The 20,032-nt window shown below is 33.6% G+C and overlaps 1 protein-coding gene and 1 long non-coding RNA gene across 4 annotated transcripts in view; one reads left to right on the top strand and one right to left on the bottom strand.

Annotated features, from left to right (window-relative positions):
• The window catches only part of LOC106622600 (somatostatin receptor type 5), a 37,340-nt gene extending 25,825 nt beyond the window's left edge, over positions 1-11,515 (bottom strand). The window contains exons 1-2 of one of the 3 annotated variants that reach the window (XM_036358453.2): positions 11,416-11,515; positions 10,903-11,228 (exon numbers count right to left, since the gene is read on the bottom strand). The gene's annotated coding sequence lies outside the window, so the exon portion shown is untranslated. Of the gene's footprint in view, positions 1-10,902; positions 11,229-11,287 lie in introns of all 3 variants that reach the window. The other 2 variants (XM_036358454.2, XM_070111274.1) reach the window with 2 other exon arrangements.
• A 270-nt stretch (positions 11,516-11,785) lies between these two features.
• Positions 11,786-12,820, top strand: LOC118680121 (uncharacterized). The gene is made up of 2 exons (XR_004975630.2): positions 11,786-12,549; positions 12,608-12,820. It is a non-coding gene; the product is annotated as an uncharacterized lncRNA (long non-coding RNA).
• The last annotated feature ends 7,212 nt before the right edge of the window (positions 12,821-20,032 follow it).

Raw genomic sequence — 20,032 nt, 5'->3', positions numbered from 1 at the left:
CAACACACTGACAGCGTGTTAATGAAAAATAGCGAGCAGTGTCGGCATTTTGTGGCGAGTAAATTTTTGAATGTCTGAGTAATAACGAGTAACGGTGAACCGGCACATGCGCTTGTTGCCAGCAAACGTTTTGTTTGTTGTCTGCCGAGCAGCTGACTCAACTGTCAATGACAGCGGTAGTACAAACAAAAACTACAACAAGAATGCGTGCATAAATAAATAAATAAATGATTAAAAAAAAACAACAATGCTTACATGTGCTACAAGGCCATTCACAGGAGCAATAAAAATGACTGCCCTCTGCAAGCCACTGGAATTTCGGTGAACTTTTCCATGCTACGCAGCTTTTTCAAAGTTCATAAAAAGCTTTTGTATTTGCGAAATATTTTTTTATATTTTTATTTATTTATTGTTCACTGTTGGGCACTCGCTGAGTAATTATTATTAGTGATTACATTGACCAGCCCTTCACCCCAAAAGCTACTTGGTTGAGAATGGTGTTAGTATTCACGCCTGCACGGCTGACAAATTGTTGTCCCGTGGAGCTTTCCAGCTGTTTACGTTCAAGTAATCAAATTTGGCAATGAGATACGATGAGTTATTGTTTACATTTTACGTTGCAGGTGCACAAATATTTTATTGGAATAGGTGATTATATTTTGTAAATATACGGTTATTTATAGAAATTCTTACTAGATTTACCAATGTGGTATAAAAAGGCTGTGCGATTTGTTTTAAAATTAAAATTTTGAACTTTAAAGAAAAAATATTTTGGGAATTATTTTCAAAAAAAAAAAAAAAACTAAAAGAAAATATATATATAGCTATGATCTCACTGGCATAACTGAATATTTGTGGTCAACTAGCTCTGTGACAATCTCTCGAACACCTTCTGAGTGATTTTTGTTTATTATTTTTCATTTTTATCATTAGGGAGATACCTAAATACCTTAACCTCACTTTATGTGGTGTAAATACCGGAAATATGAGACAAGTAATTTTTAAAATGAACAAATATTATATAGCAACGAGTTTAGTTTCAAGTCAGATATTATTTTATGGTAAGATTCCAAAATTCCTTGTTGAATGCTCAAAAAGAATATAATCAAAAATTTATATTTCAAAAACAAGCTTTTAGTTAAAAGAAACTCTCAGAAAGCATTTATAATTGGCATTCTATATATGGGAATACCTGTGTTGCCTTAACCAGTCTTCAAATAAAATTGTAGTATGTTTATGTGAGAAGAGATAACCTTTTACTGTCAAGAAAGACCTGAAACTGGGTGAAAGACCTTTTAAATAAAATATCAAAAATTTAAACTAACTATATAATAACTGTATACATAAAAATACACATAATTTTATATGATTTTTATCAGTGGAAAGTATGAGTTTCACATCTTCCTAACTCTGTTCCAGCGGGAAAAATAACATTCCCGCCTATAAACACATATGAATATACTCGGTAGAGATAATCCTGGAAATTTGTGCAATAACTACTCAGTCACTGCTAGAAGAACATATAAAGTTACCATGTAACTGTTATTTGCAGAAAGCTTTCGTGAAAGCTTTTTTTTCAGTTATTGCTTCGAGATTTAGTTAGTTATTTAAAAGTAAAAATGTTTATTTCGAAAAATGTTCATGTTTTGCAAGATAATGGTTCCCTCATACACAACTTTACGTAATTTTCGTACCTAAATGATTCTATATGTATGAATCTGTTAAAAAATTACATTATGTTACATATGCATGCACAATAACATAAGTGTTAAATTATAATAATGTTAGTCTAGGGTCTATAGCATAAATGGTAAATCATAATGTTACCCCTACAACATGTAGTAACTTTACAGCGGTTTCTATTGCAGAATATTTTCGAAAAACGTATGTTAACTCCACGTAAATGCAAAACTCCTACATAACACTGTAGTTAACATATAGTTTGAAGGCGAGTGTGTAAAATTGAGCATAACATAACAGTATGGTAACTAGACCAGTTACCCGAATATTTTATGAGAAATTGTTTAATGTTCTGTCAATGAGCAACAACTGTGGTAGGTAAGAATTTTTATTCTGCTAAGTATAATGACCATGCATGCAAAGGTCCATGAGACTACTAGCTTTAAGCAAGGCTCACATGGCCGCAATGAAAGGTGTCTTAACTGGACACTGTCCCATTGGCACTCACGCGTTGAGACTTAAGATTTTGGAGGTCGCAACTTGTCAAAGCAGCAGGGAGAAAGATGAAGGAAGCTTTCACCAGACTAAGGTTGAAGCATCTTGCTTGCCATACTTTCTACGAACCCAGCGAATTGGCTGGCGTAGATATTAGCCAGCTCAATAAATTTGTGGTTGGCTCTAGGCGCTTTGTAGTTATGCGACGGTCTTTTCGATCCTTACTTAGGAGTTCTAGGCATCACAATGGATAGTCGTGTCTAGCTGTTCAAGTGTGATTATTCGTGGTCTCATGAAAAATCTGCTTATTTGCCTAATCTAAGCAAGTAACTTTAAGATTCGACGCTCGATGGTGATTTTTCAATTAAAAATAGCCTGATGATTCCATACTACCCAATTAGATGATTTTATAGTTTTTTCTTCTTCTTCTTCAAGCTGTATAAAAACATTTAATACCAATTTACAAATTCAATACATTCAAATACAATCCGCTTGCCTCCAGACATCGCTTTTAAAGTCGCAATAATTTCATATTTGAATATTTCGAGTTTCATAACTTGAATAGCCACAGCGTTTACGATGGCATTCATGAAGTAATTGAGCGTAATTAATTTTTAAGTGAAAACAACTGTGTACATTACCGAAAGTTTTCACATTTTTCATACACACACATACAAGTATAAACACACCAAACAAATATAGTTGTGTAAGTGCAATCTTGTAATTTTCCCTCATAAATATTTCAGCACTACTATTTATCATAGCTGTAAATCAATGAATGCTTATGATTACAGAGGCGTTCCTGCTGCATTAAAACTTACGTATATACTTACGTATGTATGTGTATGTGTAGAAGTGTGGGTGTATTTCTTTGATTTTATGGCAAAAACATTTCAATTGGAATTGAATATAAAGCAGACTTTTGATTTTGCATTATGCTTTTTGTGATTTTTAAGTGCTTCAATTGTAATTATAACGGCATTATAAGCGCTGTGTCGGTGAATTTTCATTGTGTGCGTACGAGTGTACGTCTCATGAATTACGGCTTCATTGGTTTTCTTTCCAAAATGCACGTGTAAATATATTTTTCTTGTTCCAACAAGCTACAAGCTACAGTTTGACAATGTCTCGTAAATTTCGAAGTGTTATGGTAGACCTGATTTCCGGCAATACTTTCATCTATATTGATTTAAGTATTTTTGCTTGTAAATAGTAAACGCACCTTGAACTTTGTATTCGCATGGATTTAGTTTATGAGATTCCCTTCGCAATTTTGTTGTTTGACATATGGTAATTGGAAGGGACGGAAAGGAGGCGAAGATTTTAGTAACATAGTTTGATGGCCTTGTTGCTTTAAGAAATATTGATTGGTTTGGAACAATTAGTTTTTATTTGCATGGAGCTTAGATATTAGCGACTGAAGAGCCGGATGGCCATAGAAACCAATGAATCGTATTTTTCGTATGAACTTTAAGCTTATTTTTAAAGCTTACATCTTATTTTTAAAGAAGAATATTTAGTTTAAGTGCGTCTCTTCTAGTTGCGCCATTACTCCATATTTGTGGTTGAGCGTTTTCTAAGTTATAAAAGCGATCCTTCGATATTGCATTATTCGTTATTGGATTTTATGACTAATATAAATTTTTAGTTTTATCTTACGGGAAAAAAGCCCAGCAGATTGACTTCGCCGAGGCGATTAATAACTAGATTCTTGAGCTTCGATTTCACACCTTAACTTTATATCCTGGAGCGGCATATTGCTGAAACTCAAAATAGTTCCAGTTTCCTATTTCCATTTTAAATTGAGATTCCAACGAATTGTGGTATATTTCTGCTTACCTCGCCTTTGGCCAAAATGGAGTTTCTAGACGAGTTTCTAAAGAAAAATTATCTCACCGTCCTATAATCTCTACCAAGTTTGGAAGATTCGATTTTCGGTTTCTATATTGACTAATATATAGAGAAGTAAAATTTCAGAACTAATTTCGGAGATATGACCATATTTGTAAGAATAAATTAACTTAGTGTAATTGGCTTTCAATACTTTCAACGCGTTTTTCTCGAAACGCTGTCCTCAGAGTCGGTGAGGAAAACATCTCCGAAAAGGCAGGACTGATTGACTTGAACTTTTTAATTGTTTACTTAAATGAACTTAATGTAAGCTATAAAACACGTTTATCGCTTCATATTAATCATGAAACACAAATAAATAAGTTTTACTCATTCCATTAATGTTTAGAAGTTTTGAGTTAAGTTTTTTATTGCGTTATATTCTGTACGCTTTTCTCCGTCCTTATAAGTATTTAACATACATTTCAATAAATGCTTACCCTCCTTGTATCAACCAGCCTTGACCTAGTGCACATTTTCTAGTAAGCATATACATACATCTGCTCTTTATGTTAACTTAATACAAGTGTATTCGAAAGACTTACTTTTACATATATTGAAGGCATTGCAAGACTGCAGACGCCCTTACGTCGGCAAGGTTTTATACTTTTATTTTCTTTAACTCGCTAAACCAATACTTTTCTTACTTTCTTAGTTATTTCAATACATACTTGGGCAATAATGTACCATTCAAGGTGCCATAAGATGCTTATAAGTAAGGGTGGTTCTCATCTTAGTAATTGCATAGTAATTGAACTATGAAGAGGCAAAGTATTGCTTTACAACAACAGATGAAGTGCGACTCTTTGAAAATGTTGGTATTCCAGTTAAAGATATATTTAATTTCAGTCAAAATTGTGGCTATTTGCGGCAATCCTACAAACCGCAACCAACCATTGACTGACATTTTGAAAGCACCTGACTTCAAAAACACTTCAAGAGCCTTCAATGCTCAGATTATGTAGTTAAGTGAGTGGTCTCTAAAATTTTTTTCAAATTTAGCTAAGCCTATATTAAAAAACGAGTATAGCGAACTTGAGGTTAACTAAGACTATATCGAGTCTCGAATAATTTCGGTTACCAAAAGTTCATGCCAATATAAAATTCTATGCTTATTCCACCATACCGACAGAACTATTTAAAACTGGATCTTTATTGTAGATTCTAATTCTGAGTTTTTATAGAAGATAAAAAATATCTTGAGACTCGAATAAGTTGAGCGAAATCACTCAAATTGTAGCCATTAAATTTAGTCAGTTTAAGCCTTCTTAACATATTAAAAAACGAAATTGAATAATATTTATACAAACTATTTTCTATAAAATGTTAGTCAAATTCTTTCAACTGGCATCACGCAAAAAGCACAGATCGGGGTTTTCCACATTTGGGTTCTCTTGTTTTTAAACAAAAATATAGAATAAGAGTTGCCACATGTATTTCAATTAGCTAGTAACATGAAGATTAGAAATTATGTTACAGAATTCATTTTTAAAAGTCTTATTTGACAAAGTTTCGTTAAAATTTTTTACTTGATAGTTTTTTGTGGAGTTGCCAACTGTTTTTAAATAAAAACTGTTTGAAAACTGCTGACTAATTGAAAATTGAAAATGGAGTATTTGCAAAAATATGTATGCCAAGTTTTTGTTTAATTAAAAGATGGAATAGGGTTGCTCTGTTTACTAAATAATCATAAAATCTTTGCAAAATGTATACAAGTGAATGCAAAAAAAATACTTCTGCAATGTTTTTAAAAAATATAATCTTATAGAGTTGCCGCCTAGTTCGAAGCATAGATATCAATTTTTTTTTTGGAAAAAGTGTTTTGAAGTGCACGAATTTGGATACACGGTGGCATGGAATTAAAATTTTTTAAACAGCCTGTCAGCGAATATTCAAAAAGGATTAGCTGGGAAGCAAACGTATATATGTATATACATATATATTTGTTCCCATTGCTCCTGCACTTAGCAAAGGGTCACTACGATATTTGCATGTTAGAAATGTGCTTTAATAATTTTTACGAGTAAAATAGGACAAGTTATATTAGCTAAAACGATTTTAAAATTCATACGAGAAAAGTTTGTGGTTATACAATTGTTTTGCAACCAATGCTCATTTAAACTGAGCACATTTGTATTACGTACCTGGTAACAATTTGTATATCCTATATTTTATTTCACCAATCTAAAATTTTTTTTTAATATATGCGCTAACAAAGCCGCGACTTCAAGTTAGTGTAAAATATTTCGAAATTTTTTTAAAAATTATATACATATTAACAAATTTTCGTAACAAAAACCAGCTTGCATACTATTAAGCAGACAATAAAATGCTATAAAATATGGGACAATAAAGCACATATCAACCATTCACTCAGAAATTCCATTTACACATCCATCAGTCGCCACATGTTGAATGCAATAATTAAAAGCTTTGAATATGTGGGAATATATATACAATATATTTGCATAATATATGTATGTATATGTATACGTGGGTGCTTTGCATCACATGCTCAGTAGATATGAGTATGTTGATGGACAACAACAACAAACCAAATTTAAGGTATTTGTATAAAATGAATGAATAATAGGAAAGTGCATTTGCAACGGTAAACAATACTCGCACACTTGTGGTGGCCCACACATATACAAGTACATGTATATGTATATAGTTATCGCGCCGTAACCATGTTGCACGCACAAACCACAGTTAACAGTACTCTTTTGTATAGCTAGCTTCGCATATTAGACACTACTACCAGTACTAGAAACCTTTATGCTGCTTTTCGCTTTAATAGTGTCGCTCTTCACGCAATCAACGCCATTAAAATAGTTAAGTAAGGTAATTCCGTTGGTGCAATGTGATAGCTTAATTGTTGGCGTATTGTTGTGAGATACCGTGACTACATATGTATATGCATGTAAAGGGTGTATTTTTTAGTGATAGATAATTTTTACTTCAAATCATTTACATATTTTAAGTCGATCCCCGACTAGTCTATAATAGTTGATTTATTACCATAGACTCTTGACTTAACGTAATTTTACAAAAATCAGACTAACTTAGTCCCATCTAGTGAGTAAGATTATCAATTGATTAGCTTCTCACTTTTTATAAAATACACAATATGACAATTATGTTTATTTATGTGCCGGTAAGGTAAGTATTGTATCTCATCTCGGAAAAGGGCCCGACGATAAAAATTTTGTTAGTAAGGCGCCGCACAGAGCACGAATTTCGGAAATACCATACATTTCCACGATTCAAATGTCAAACACATATGTTCACTTTAACAGTCGATTTGTCAGCCAGTTTGACAGCTATTTCTCTAGGAAATTTTAACCCCACAAAGATCATGTAAATATATGTTTATCATTTGCAGCACCTTAGCAATGACCACAGTATTTACTATTGTTGACGTTAATTACCGCAATAGCCACCTCTAACAGCTGCATATACTGTATATGCTTTCCAAGCTTAAAAGCTGAAGTTAGAAAGAGCGAAAGAATGGCAAAACATAGTATAGCAAAGCGAAAGAATATATAACAAAAATCTGATATGTACAGCCCGCTCAAAAGAATGCAAAAACAAACAGCGCTAAAAGCCCTTTCTGTCACATTTCAGATAACTATTGTTCTCACATTTTCCAACTGTCACAATACTTCTACTTTCTCATATGACTCTCATGTTGCAATTACACAATTTCATGCGTCATTGCACTGGCTACGCTTAGATTTTCTGTTTGGCGTAGCAGTGTTAAGACATCAGTTTGCAAATTTGTTGAAATGTCATTTGTGTGCCTCATGTTGCATGTCTGCGTAACATGCTGCTCGTCAAGCTGTCCACTAACTGACAACAGCATGTTGGCAACATTTTCTAACTTAAACCTTCTCCCTTCCCCTGCTATGGCAGCTGCGAGTAACGTGTGCAATCACTGTTTCGTAATTTGTTTTCATTTGTGCGAATTGGCAACAATGCAACAGTCAAGTTGTTACAGAAAGATTTGGCTTTTGCTCATTACACATTTCCCGTTAGTTTATTTTCCTGCCCAAGTACTTTAGAACACATATATCACTCAATATACGACCTGTACGAAAGGTATCGATGCATTTTTCAGTTTTAACCATGTAATGCTTCTTTACTTGATGAGTTTATTGACGGATATATTTTTTTGTATAATGGCTAAATCGAATTTGTAGATTTTTGAAATTTATAGTTTAAATTCGAACATGTTTTTGGTATAACAATCTGTTAATGAGGTAGTAAGAAAAGGTTAAGTGCGGTCCAGAAAACAGATCTGCAATTAAGATTACATAAATTAAGACCTGATATAAACGATTAAATTGTAGTTTTTATCATGTTTAGGAGCTAAGTTAGGGCACTTTATATTTTCACCATTAACAGTATTTAAGAGGTGTGTCGATTTTGACCATCTACAACACTAAACTATTGGGTTTTAAAAGTGCGGAGAAGCACATGTACCAAGACTAATTAAGATTTCTAAAGTTTATTCCAGTTATTGTATATACGGACGAATGTACAGACGGACTCAAATCCAGACAGATATTTCACCGGAAATCCGTTCGTTGTCCCGATCACTTTGATATACATAATTCCGTATCTTTATCTTTTAATTTTGGGTGCCACTAAAAACCATTAAGTGAACCAAACGGTTGCACTCTGTGTAGCAAATTGTCAGAGAGTTTACTTTCATGAATTACGACACACTTCCGGGATTAACGACACTATATAAACTACGTGTAATCTTTTTAAACCGCTACTTGCAACTTTGTCACTTAAGTACAGTAAATTGTAATATATCGCACACTTCCACATATAGTAAGTCTGTACCAAGCAGAGCAGAAGCGAGCACGCTCTATGTATGTGTGCTTGTGCGTTATGCGAAAAATTAAAATTACATTACTTACCTGCGGCTTGTAGTCAGTTCGCTACTTTGCCACAATTTTCAATGCATTCTTTTCAACGTGTGTGTATTTGAGTGTACGTGTGTGGGTGAGCTTAAAAAGTTTATAGCGCGCATGTTATTTGTTGTTGGTTTTGTATATAGTTTGTGAAATTCTTTTCACTGCTGCTCGCTTTCAAATGAGTGTTGTGTTTAATTTAGTGCCGCATGACGCCGTGTGGCAGCTTCCATGCATTTTTTCCTTTACCTCTTGAGCGCATTTCTTTTGAGGCAGCCCAAGCCATATAAGGCTGCTGTTTGATTTTAACATGTCGACATACATACATACAAGTATATATACTTGTATAGATATGTATATGTTACCGTTGGTTATTTGCTTATATGTCAGCGAGCTGTAATTTTCTTAAGTGCTTGCGGCATGAAATTTGACTGCATTTGCTTTGTAGCAACGAAATGCCATAATGCCGTTATAATGGAAGTTGGTTTTAATGAATAAAGAATTTTTAAAATGTAATCAAATTGTAACTGGGTGCACTTAAGGACGCTGATCATTTGTGCGGAAGTCTGTTATAGTATCGAAGAAGCCTCGGCACATATACGAGCAGTAAAAGTTAAGCATTGTAAGAAAATATAATGGCTTCTATATATCGTTTGTAGCGCTTTCTCTCTTACTTGAATGAGAGTATTGATAATATCCAAAAGGTGGAGGATCCTAAGTTATAAGACGATTTGAAGTAGAAGGTATTCATTAGAGTGCTATTGCTTATCGAGAAACGGAATCCTCGTATCAACACAAATAACTATAAAATTATGAACAACAAATGTAAGTACACGATAGTTTAACTTTGAGTACAAAATTTTCTCACAAAAGACGCACATAACCTTAAGGCATTATATATACACTTGCAATTCAGAAAAAATGCGTTTTTTGTAATATTTTTATAAAGATATATTCAATTCAACAAATAAATGAAGATAATATACATTTTCATAATTTTGTGTGTTTTAAAAATCGGTGATTCATTTCGAAAGATTTTGTATTTCTTTTAACATGTAGCAGATCACCAGAAGCACCCCCGAAAAAAAGTGTCGGATAATTCCCATTGACTCTGAAAACAGCGCTTCGAGTAAAACAAGTTTAAAGTTTTGCTAGTCGATAACACTAAATTAAAAAATTCTTACTTATGGCCATATCTTCGACACTAATTGATGGATCAACTCAAAATGTTCGGAGAATATTCTCAAATTTTTGTATGTACATGAGATATATACGTAAGATATATTTCAAAACAAGCAAACGATTTCTTGAAATTCCCAAGTAATCCTTTAAACTAAGCGCGCCTTTAAGTTTGTGGAGATTTTGATGTCTTCACCCCAGCCAGAGCATGTACACCATGATAGGTGAACATATTGGGCTAATATTTCCCTTCAATATAATTGGGTAAATCATGTTATGAGCCTTTGAAATTTTTATTTGTTTGCCAAATTTCTTAATGGCTTAATACAGAGAATCAATAATTGCCTTATTTCCAACAAAACACCAGTCAAAATATCAGTTGGTGTTTAGCAAATCAGCTGTTTCTTTTTTGTAGACTGTTTTTGATCTTATTTATTCAAAAACGAGACATTTTTCTAGGGAAAAGTGAAAATGTCCTCGATTTTCTTTAATAAAGACCAAAGTGCAAGAGCTTAGACAGTTTTAAAGAAACCGATACAATTTTTGTGGCACCTGTGTTTAATGTCTCCTAAGACTAGTACCGGTTATGCAAGGGATAAATGTTTTATCGAGACTTCCACTTGCGAGTTGTATGCAATAAAGTGTACAAAAAGAAAACAGCAGCAAAAGATAGTAATTCCTTCAAAAACGAAGCAAGAAAATATATCGACTTTAAATATACATATTATTTTACCTTATAGATTTTCTGCATAATTTAATCATCAACTTCAATGCGAAATTTTTCTCTAATTTCCTGTTCTACTTCACGATGGCCTCCTGTACGCCTCCGCTCCACTGCCGCGTTTCCATATTAAACAATTTGCAGTGAAAAAATTTAATTAACGCCCTTTTGTTAGCATTTGCAATTTCTTGGCGAGTTTTTTGGGTGCAAAGAATTTACAACTGATTGCTTAATACCCCTTGACAGTTCAATTAACACGAAATTTGTTTCTAATTAGTTGCAGACGACTTAAATTTATTCAGCCAAAAGAAAGATAGTAATCGTTTTCGGCTCGGTGTCTAAAAAGAAAGGAAAAATTTACTAGACGTAAGTGAACTTTCTTATCGCTTTTTCTTACTTTACATTCTATTTCTTTCATGTTCAAACATTCAAAATTTTTCCATTTTGCTTCTGTGATTGGAATGCACATGTTTTTGGTAAAATTTAGTGTGGAATTTCTTCTGTAACTAAAACTATATTTCTTACACTTATTTTGCTTTTACGAAAGATTGTTTAAGCTTTGACTTAAGAATGTAATAAGCTATGAGTGACAACGTAATTAACGGTTAATAATGAGTACTACTGCATTGTTAGTGTTATCGCTTTTAACTTATTGACAGGCTACTAGGCGGTTTCTCTTTTGATGCAGTTTAGTCTAGCATTTTGACAGTTTCGCATATTTCAAGATCACCTTATATTTGCAATGCCTTTTACTTCAAATTCTTCCTATCTTACTCAACTATTCTCATTATATTTGCTAACAAATAATTTGATTATTGTTAAAGGTATTGTTTGTGCGAAATTACCTATGGTAAAAAAATAATATTGTTATGAAGAGAGTGAAAATATTAAACCTTTTCTTGGAATTTTGTAAAGTAAAACAAATTTCGACCACTTAAAAGGAAAATAATAAGAAAGACCCACAAGTTCTCTAATGAAAATTTAAATAAGAAATATGACTGGCGAGCATTGAAGCAAATATAATCGCATAATTAAACAATGCAAATAAAAATACAAAAAATGTTTTGCAAATTTTTCAAAACCTATTCAAATATTTTTAACGTTTCATTTTCTTCAAATCTTTATTTGTCAGCCCATAATTTGCCGACAATTACGGGTAAATACAAATCGAAGGCTAAATCTACTCAATTGCTTTTGGCTTATTCAGCATTCAAAACGTTCAATATGCAGATACTTATGTTATTACCAAATTTTTTAATATTTTTTTGCGGATTTTCTTTTTCTGTGGATATAAATGTGCTTAAAAACTCACACACGTATACACAAAAGCATTGGCAACGCCGCCACAGACGTCTGCGTTCTGCGGTCTGTGGTCTGCGCTAATATGTATGTAATTCGCAATATTCGCTCACTGTCTAGTCTGCCAGCATAATACGACTAGGGTCTCGCTGAGTTCGCACACGCCCACAGAAGCATTGTGCGCGTCGATAAACAAAGGTGGGCCAAATCGAGGGCGGCGAAGGCGTACAAGCGTGGAGACAGTAAGCAATAAAAATGCAAATTTACATGGCAACGCTGAAATATAGGAAACAGTTGCAAATTGCGTTCTGAAAGTAAAATTATTTAAAGAGAGAGGAAAGTGAAAATATCTATTTGAGGGTAAATGAGATAATAAATATTTAAGTTTCTTGGGGTTTTTATTTAATTACTATTGCAGACGTCTGTGTAATGGTGACTGGTATTTAGAAGGTGCGAGCGTTTATTATGAAATTGTGGATTCAATTTGGCACTAAATTTCGCACTTAGTAATAGCAAACTACCGACTGCATTAGTAGAAAATTCTCATTATAAAATTTATAATACTATACAATATGGAAAAATGTAGTTAGATTAAGCTAATACAATAGAATAAGAAAAACTGTTAACTTTGGCTGTACCGATGTTTTAATACGCTTCACAGGTTCATTTTCAGGTTTATACAAGGTCTAATACCATACAAAACAGACACTGCTATACATTTTATACTTTGACGATTTGAGATCAGATATTCTGGATGCAGAAGAGTCAGCGAATTAACCTCAAGAACGTGTGTAATTAGCAGTGCCCCGTGTGGCGTGGATTTACTTATCACTACTAAAAAGACTGCGCTAATATCCTTGTCAAACTGTCATCGCTTTGGTGGGTTTCGGCTTATTTCCATTTATCAAAGCATCACTTAAAACCAGCTAGCCCGGTTCAAAGAGACCGCAATCCCAAAAGCAACTAAGTGACAAAGTGCGTAAAGTACCTAAGATACCTACTGTAGTACATAACTCACAGACATATGCACAGCTATGTGTTCATATATACATATATACTAAGAACAAGCATATCGTATATATGTATATGGTATACGCACATCAAACGCCATCAAAGTTGCCTGTAAACAACTTGCACATAGCTTACATAACGATATTAATGTAGGAGGCCCTGTGACCTCTTTCGTGTATTTGTGTGCATCGATGCTAGCGTATACCATACTCGTACTTCAATTAAAAGATGCCCGACGCCCCATGGTGTTGAAGTGCGTTAAGACATAAATGTGCAGAGACACAATAAAAGGCGAGCTGTGCGTTGCTTAGTGGCACTTGCTAAATGCGCAACAGTGCTATTAGATGAGTAGTAAGGAATGCAAAAATAACAGCAACATATGTACATGGTATGTGGACGATACTCAAATGCTGTTAAGCTAGTGAAACTACACTTAACCACTTAGTTCTACAGTATAAAGAGTAGGACTGAAGTGTAAGTAAAAAGTATGGAGGTTGCAGCTACTTACTACTTTAGTGGGACAATTTAAGTAGGAAGTATATGAAGGGAGAGTTGAAGGCCTAAAACCATTAAATGCATCGATTATCACTTCACTTGGAAAGACATGTATACTTCCAATAGGTTGAATATTAGGTTGTTTGCTGAATATTTCATCATCCACTACGCTCTTAGATCTAGTATTCTATGTCTAAATATATATCAAAATTCAGTTTGTTTTGAAAACCGTAATGTCTGGAGTATATTTGTGTATCTCTTCATCTGGCTAGTTAACAGTTGCGTCTTTTAGATAGGCTATTTTCAGATAGGTTTCTTAAAAAGCTATAACATTAAATTTTCAGGTAGTTTCCATCACTTAATACAATGTGATTGTATGTGTATTAATTGAAGTGAAGTAAAGCTCTCTTTTGGTTGTCGCATTTGGAATGATGACAATCCATAAGCCATTGTTGAGACGAGGTTAGATCCTCAAAAAATCACTGTTTGCTGTGCTCTATGGGCAGAGGGAATCATTGGTCCATATTTCACCTAAAACTAAGCCGGCCTGAATTGGAGGAGGGTGATGTGTGTGTTTCAGCTGTAAGGCTTTCAAAAATAATCTCTTAAAGAATTTTTTTTAACATGTTATCTTATTGATCAGAAGAAACATGTAATAATACTTCAAGGATTTTTTAATAACTTAAAGCAACCAAAATAAACACAACAATATTTACATTTAATTTATCTTTTGAAATTACTTTTATAAAAAGTATTACAAGCTTTTTATAAAAAAGGATCAAGTTAATACAGACAAGCAAAATCTGTGGCAAATCTGTGGAAAAACAAACCAAGAAAAAAATATATGGCATGAAAGAAAAATTTTGTATTATATTAAATGGAAAATAAACTAATTGACCTTTAACCACTACTAAGCCTCTACCAGCCAACTCCATTCTCTTTGCTATGTGGTTTTTAAAACCACAAGTCAAGTGCAGGAAAATAAAACGAAAAGTGCTTTTGCACTATTGGAATTTATTCAGTTATTAATAGAGCGTGAAAATTAAATTGCATGACATTTGCTATGGTTCGAACTGGGATGGATGTTTACAACCATTAACTGCATATAACGACACAAACATGTGGAAAAACAGTACATATATAACAACAACTAGAGAACAGAGCGTTTAAGTGCAGTAAAGGAGAAATGCTAAGGCAAAATTACTCTATATTTACGGAAAAAATTATACAACAAGGGCAATATAAAAATGTTTGCCTTAGAGACTAAGTTCAATATTGGGTTTTCAGTTAAAGTGAGTATTAGATTAGAGAATGATAAAATATATATTTGAATTGTTCAAGAATGAGATCACAAGCTTTACGTTGGCTTACGGCGCAAAATGGTTGGTTCTATAAGATCAATTGAATTACAGACACTATTTAGAAAGAGAAATAGAGAGATAGATTTATATGAATATTAGTATTCATTGCAAACTGGCTAGGATTCAATTCCTTCATTAGCACAAAAACCTTAATATTACCTATTTTTTCTTGGAGCTTGGAACTAATCAGAGTTGATTGCGCTAAATATGGAACGGAAATATATTTTGAAAAAAATTTTTAAAGTGGCACAGCTAACGAATCACACCGTGACCCAAGCTTACTTTTAGTTTTATTAACTTGTTCAAAATCTTAGAAAGTATAATAAAATAGGGCAAAATATGCCACTCTAAAACTGCGCAAGTATGCAAAGTAGCAAATTATGAAAATAAAACAAAAATATTAATAGAAATAAAAAGTCTGGTTCGGACGTCATACTCCAATATGTATTTATTTTAAAATTTCATTGAAGTGGCTAAAATTAAGTCATTAGTGGCTGCGTGAAAGTCTGCAATTTGCTGAACTCTTTGCTTTTTCTAAAAAATCTGCAGTGATCATATTTTCTTATAGCGCTTTTGGCTGTTGTGTTTGAAAAAATGTTTGCAATGCTTATAATTTAATTTGCTTACACTTTCAATTTCTAATTCTATTTCCGGAGGCATCGTCAATTCACAATTGTTTTTAATGCCAACCACGTCTTTTATGTTTCTAAATAGATATATATTTTTTGGAAGCATTGCTCGTTGGCAAGCTTTTGTACCACTTTGAAGTTGCCGATTTTTATTGAGTTTATATTAGTGCACACAAACATTTTTGGTAATTTTTAAAATTTTTGCGTAAGTTTTTATCAAAATTTATCAGCTGAATTGTATGAATAGTAGATAATTGCTGGTGATATACTTCTTATAAATAAGCATTACGGGGTCATCATATGGAAAAAAAATTTAAACTTATATTGGCTGCTCTTTTATAAAAGATTAAATCTTTCAAATAACTAGAAACGCTTTTGTTTAATGGATATTTTCGGAAAAATAAAGCAGTCTATTTAAAGGTCTTGCTAATATGAGATCAGTTGCCATTCAAGCAAAATAGAAAGTGGACTTAACAATTTCATTAATTAAATGATCTTATTTTAGAGCATGAAGTAGGCAAGATATTTAGCAGAGTAAATAAGATCTACTATTTCTTTTCAAGCAGAATTCATTGAACGTCACTAATGTGCGGAGCTTGCACCTTCCATTTTCAACTAACAAACTTCTGTCCTTGCCTTATTTCATACTCTCAATCTGCTTCCGCATAAATACACTCTTTTGGCAACACTAGCGCCTATTACGTTTACCGTTACGTTAAATACTTAACGCAACCGTTTCACAAGTTCATAAAACAGTTTTATTTCATGATGTCTGTATGATTTTTATTTCTATTCATAAATTTTGCCTTTTTGCGCTTCTTAATTAGGCACAACACTTTTCACTTCCTCGCATTTTTGTTTTGATCCCGCAGTTTTTGCCTGCATGCAAACATTTTATAATTGTTTGCCATTCTAAGCACTCTTTATGACGGACAGCAAACAAGCCGAAAGTTTATGTGTACGTGCTACATTTATTTTATAGTTTTCTGACACAACAAGACTCTTGTACGCTAAATAAGTTTTTATTGCTTAGAAGAAATAAACGCGAAGCATGTTGCAAGTCCATTTGAATTTATTCGGCGCTGTGTTGTTCTATGCTGCTTGCTATTTGCATGTCGTGCCATTTTTGACGTGACCGCTATGCAAAACACTAAAAAAATATAGTAAAACAAACTTGCTGTTGACCAAATGCTACGAATTGGCCACGAAAAATTTGCAAATATTTAGATAAGCGACATCTCGCCTTACTGTCAATTTTGTCAAGCGCTTTTACTGAATTTTATTCGAAGTTATATTCATACGAGAAGTGTCTTGTGTTGCATGACTGAAGCGGCTGATATGCAAATAAATATAACTATATGGCTAGTAATATTTAGGAATCAAACTGCCCCAGCATCTATAAGAGCAACGCATGTTCATCATTTCTTCTTCTTCTAGAGCATAATAAACAGTTCCATCTAATTACATCCGCGCTGCTGATTGGTGAATTAAAGAGCTTTTTCTCTTTGTTGTCTTATTATCATTTTAATGTTCTTTTCCTTCCAACTTATCAGGAAACTCAATCAGTCCTATTTTGTTTCGTATATTCTATCTATTGTTGCTAAGTGTGGATTGATGCCTTTCTCCCTGTTTTATCTCTCTTTGTATTATCCCTGCTTCTTAATGAGCTTTTGTTTGCTTTTATACTTAATCACTTCGCTTTTTGTTTGCATTATTGTTACTTTTCTCATGAAACTTTCTCACCTTTACTAGTCGCATATATTTTATTGGAAAGCATATATTTATATTTACATTCCACACAGGGTTGCACTGAATTTTTTATTTCAATCGTATATTTATAACTGAGCTTTTTTCGCATGCATTTATTTCTTATGATTTACCAAAGAATAATGCATGCATTTTCAAGTTATATATAAAATATTGTTTCTAATTTGATTTCAAATTATATTTCAATTTGGAACTTGACAAATAAGTCTAAGAATATTAAACAAGGTTAGAAACTTGCCAAAATTAAAATTCTCGTTTTTCGATTTTTGGTTCTCGCGAAAAATATCACGGGACTCGCACTTGAACTGTTGAAACACCGATTTTTGTGATATTAAAACTTCTACAGTTGGATTAAGATAGTCTCATTTAACTTATAGATTCCAGCCCAATTCTTCTTAGATATAACGCCCAAAATGTTTTAACTGCAAGTCAGTTAAAATGGAAAAGAAATTGTCAAGCTGGTTTTATCATTTTATTCACCTGACAGCTTTGATCGTTGGCGTCCGTTAAACAGTAAATAACTTCAAAAAGCAAAGAATATATTTTTCATACCCTGGGTATATAAAGTTTGCCATGAAATTTGTAACCTGTATCGATACAGTCTAACGGTGAAATATCTACGATTCTCTACATATTTTCTCAAAACGAAAATATACTCGGACAAAAGCTTCGAACTTATGTTCTAACGAGTGATAGACATTTACTCAAGGTAACTCACCCACTATGACTTCTAGTTATTAATTCAAAATTACTTCAAATTACCAATTATATCCCGTGTAGCACCTCGATTTAATATGGAAATCTACAAAAGCGACTTTTAATACGCGCTTCTTTTATTCACATTGACATTGACATAAGGGTATGTATTTGTACTATATACACATACATATATTTCACTCCGCCACACACACAAGCAATCTCATTTTCTATTCACTTCGCTCATCGCTATTCACCTCATTTAAAATTGTGCAACAAACCTTCTTCTTCTTGAAATTCACAGCGCACTTCCTTTTCAATTGGCAGTCACTAAATTAGCTGCATATCCTTTCAATTTCATACCATTGACTTTGACATTCGCGCCCTGGAGGAAGGCAACACGCTGTTGCTGCTGCTGGCGTTGCCACCTTAACCCAAATCACCCGCAACTAATCTGCGTTGATTTCCTTAGCTCCTTCAATGTCAATATAAGTTGGTCTATATATATGTATGTGTGTGGCAGGTCACTTGGTCGTTACTTGCTGCTTTTATTAATATTCCTCACTTGTTGTCGCCAAAGTTGCTGCTGCCGCATTGCCAGCGCGTTGACAAAGTTCAAGGTTAAACACCTGTTTGTTTGTTCGTTTGCCTGTCTGCTTGCTCGTTTTCTCTCATTACATTTTTTTCTACAGCTGCAGTTGCGTGAAAATATACATACAAACATATGTATATGTGTAGTTGTTGTCACGGCAATAGCCTCCTCAAGTTGCAAGTTCAGCATGCAGTCGCCGAGGCCGAGGGGTCGTATATCATTACGCACAGTCGCTTGGCGTCTGCTCTGCGGTAATATATTCCTGTTCGAGGTATTACTATTCAGGTGTAAAAAATCGATTTAGTAGCAACGTAAACATACAGCTAATAAATCTATGCAGAGAGTGTTGTAAGCAACTTGCAGTGAGTGCAGAACAGATTTAATTTAAATTGCAAGATATCTTTATGGACCGTTTAAAATTTTTGATAGATTTTTTGAATTGGCTTTAAATTTTGTATTTACATTGAGCACTCTCTTTCTGGCACTGAGTGAGGAAAGTTATGTGATTATTTTAGACACCTTTCAATTGCAGCTTTTGGTAGAAATGAAACATCCGAAGAGTTGGTTTACTCTCGGGAAGTCAAATATATTCTGCGCATAAGCTGCTCAACACCATTCAGCTCCTTCTTGTTTCAAGCAATGGCCGCTAGAAGAACACCTCAGGTGTTGGAAAGTCAGCAACGGCGGGCATACCATAAAAGTACTTTGGGGTGGAAAGTGTAGTGAACAGACGAAAAGGCTTCAACTTTGAAGGGGTCGCTACGCTTGAACAATTCGTTTGCGTATGCCCAACCTTCCGCCTGTAGTGATAGGATGACTGCCACGGCTACCAATGTTTAGTTCCAGATCTAACTCCAATAGATATTGAAACTTTTTTTGCCGAGAAGCTTTTGGAAACGGAACGAGGCTGACTTATATGATACCATCGTTTTTCGCTGGCTCGCTTTTTAACGCGTGTAAATTTCAAAATTACTGCTGGTCTATTAATTTGGTAGAGTATATAATATTATTTTATATGCTGTTAATGGCTAAAGTTTTCCGGAACTTTTCATAGCAGCTTTGATTGAGGCTTGGTGTAGTATTTACAAATAACTAAATAAAAGATATACTCTTCACCTTGTACCATTTGAAAGAAAATGCACAAAAATACGTTGCATATGTCCATAGAAATAATAGCAAGATGATTCGAAGACTAACGTTTCACTGTATGTAGATAGTGTCAATTCACGATAGTTGGCAACACTAATAGCAGAATAATGAAAAGTGACAGCGAATGCCAACAAAGTCAAGTA

This window comes from Bactrocera oleae, chromosome 6 (genome assembly GCF_042242935.1).
Source record: "Bactrocera oleae isolate idBacOlea1 chromosome 6, idBacOlea1, whole genome shotgun sequence".
Classification (NCBI taxonomy): Eukaryota; Metazoa; Arthropoda; class Insecta; order Diptera; family Tephritidae; genus Bactrocera; species Bactrocera oleae.
This window is presented reverse-complemented; position numbering and strand designations above follow the sequence as displayed.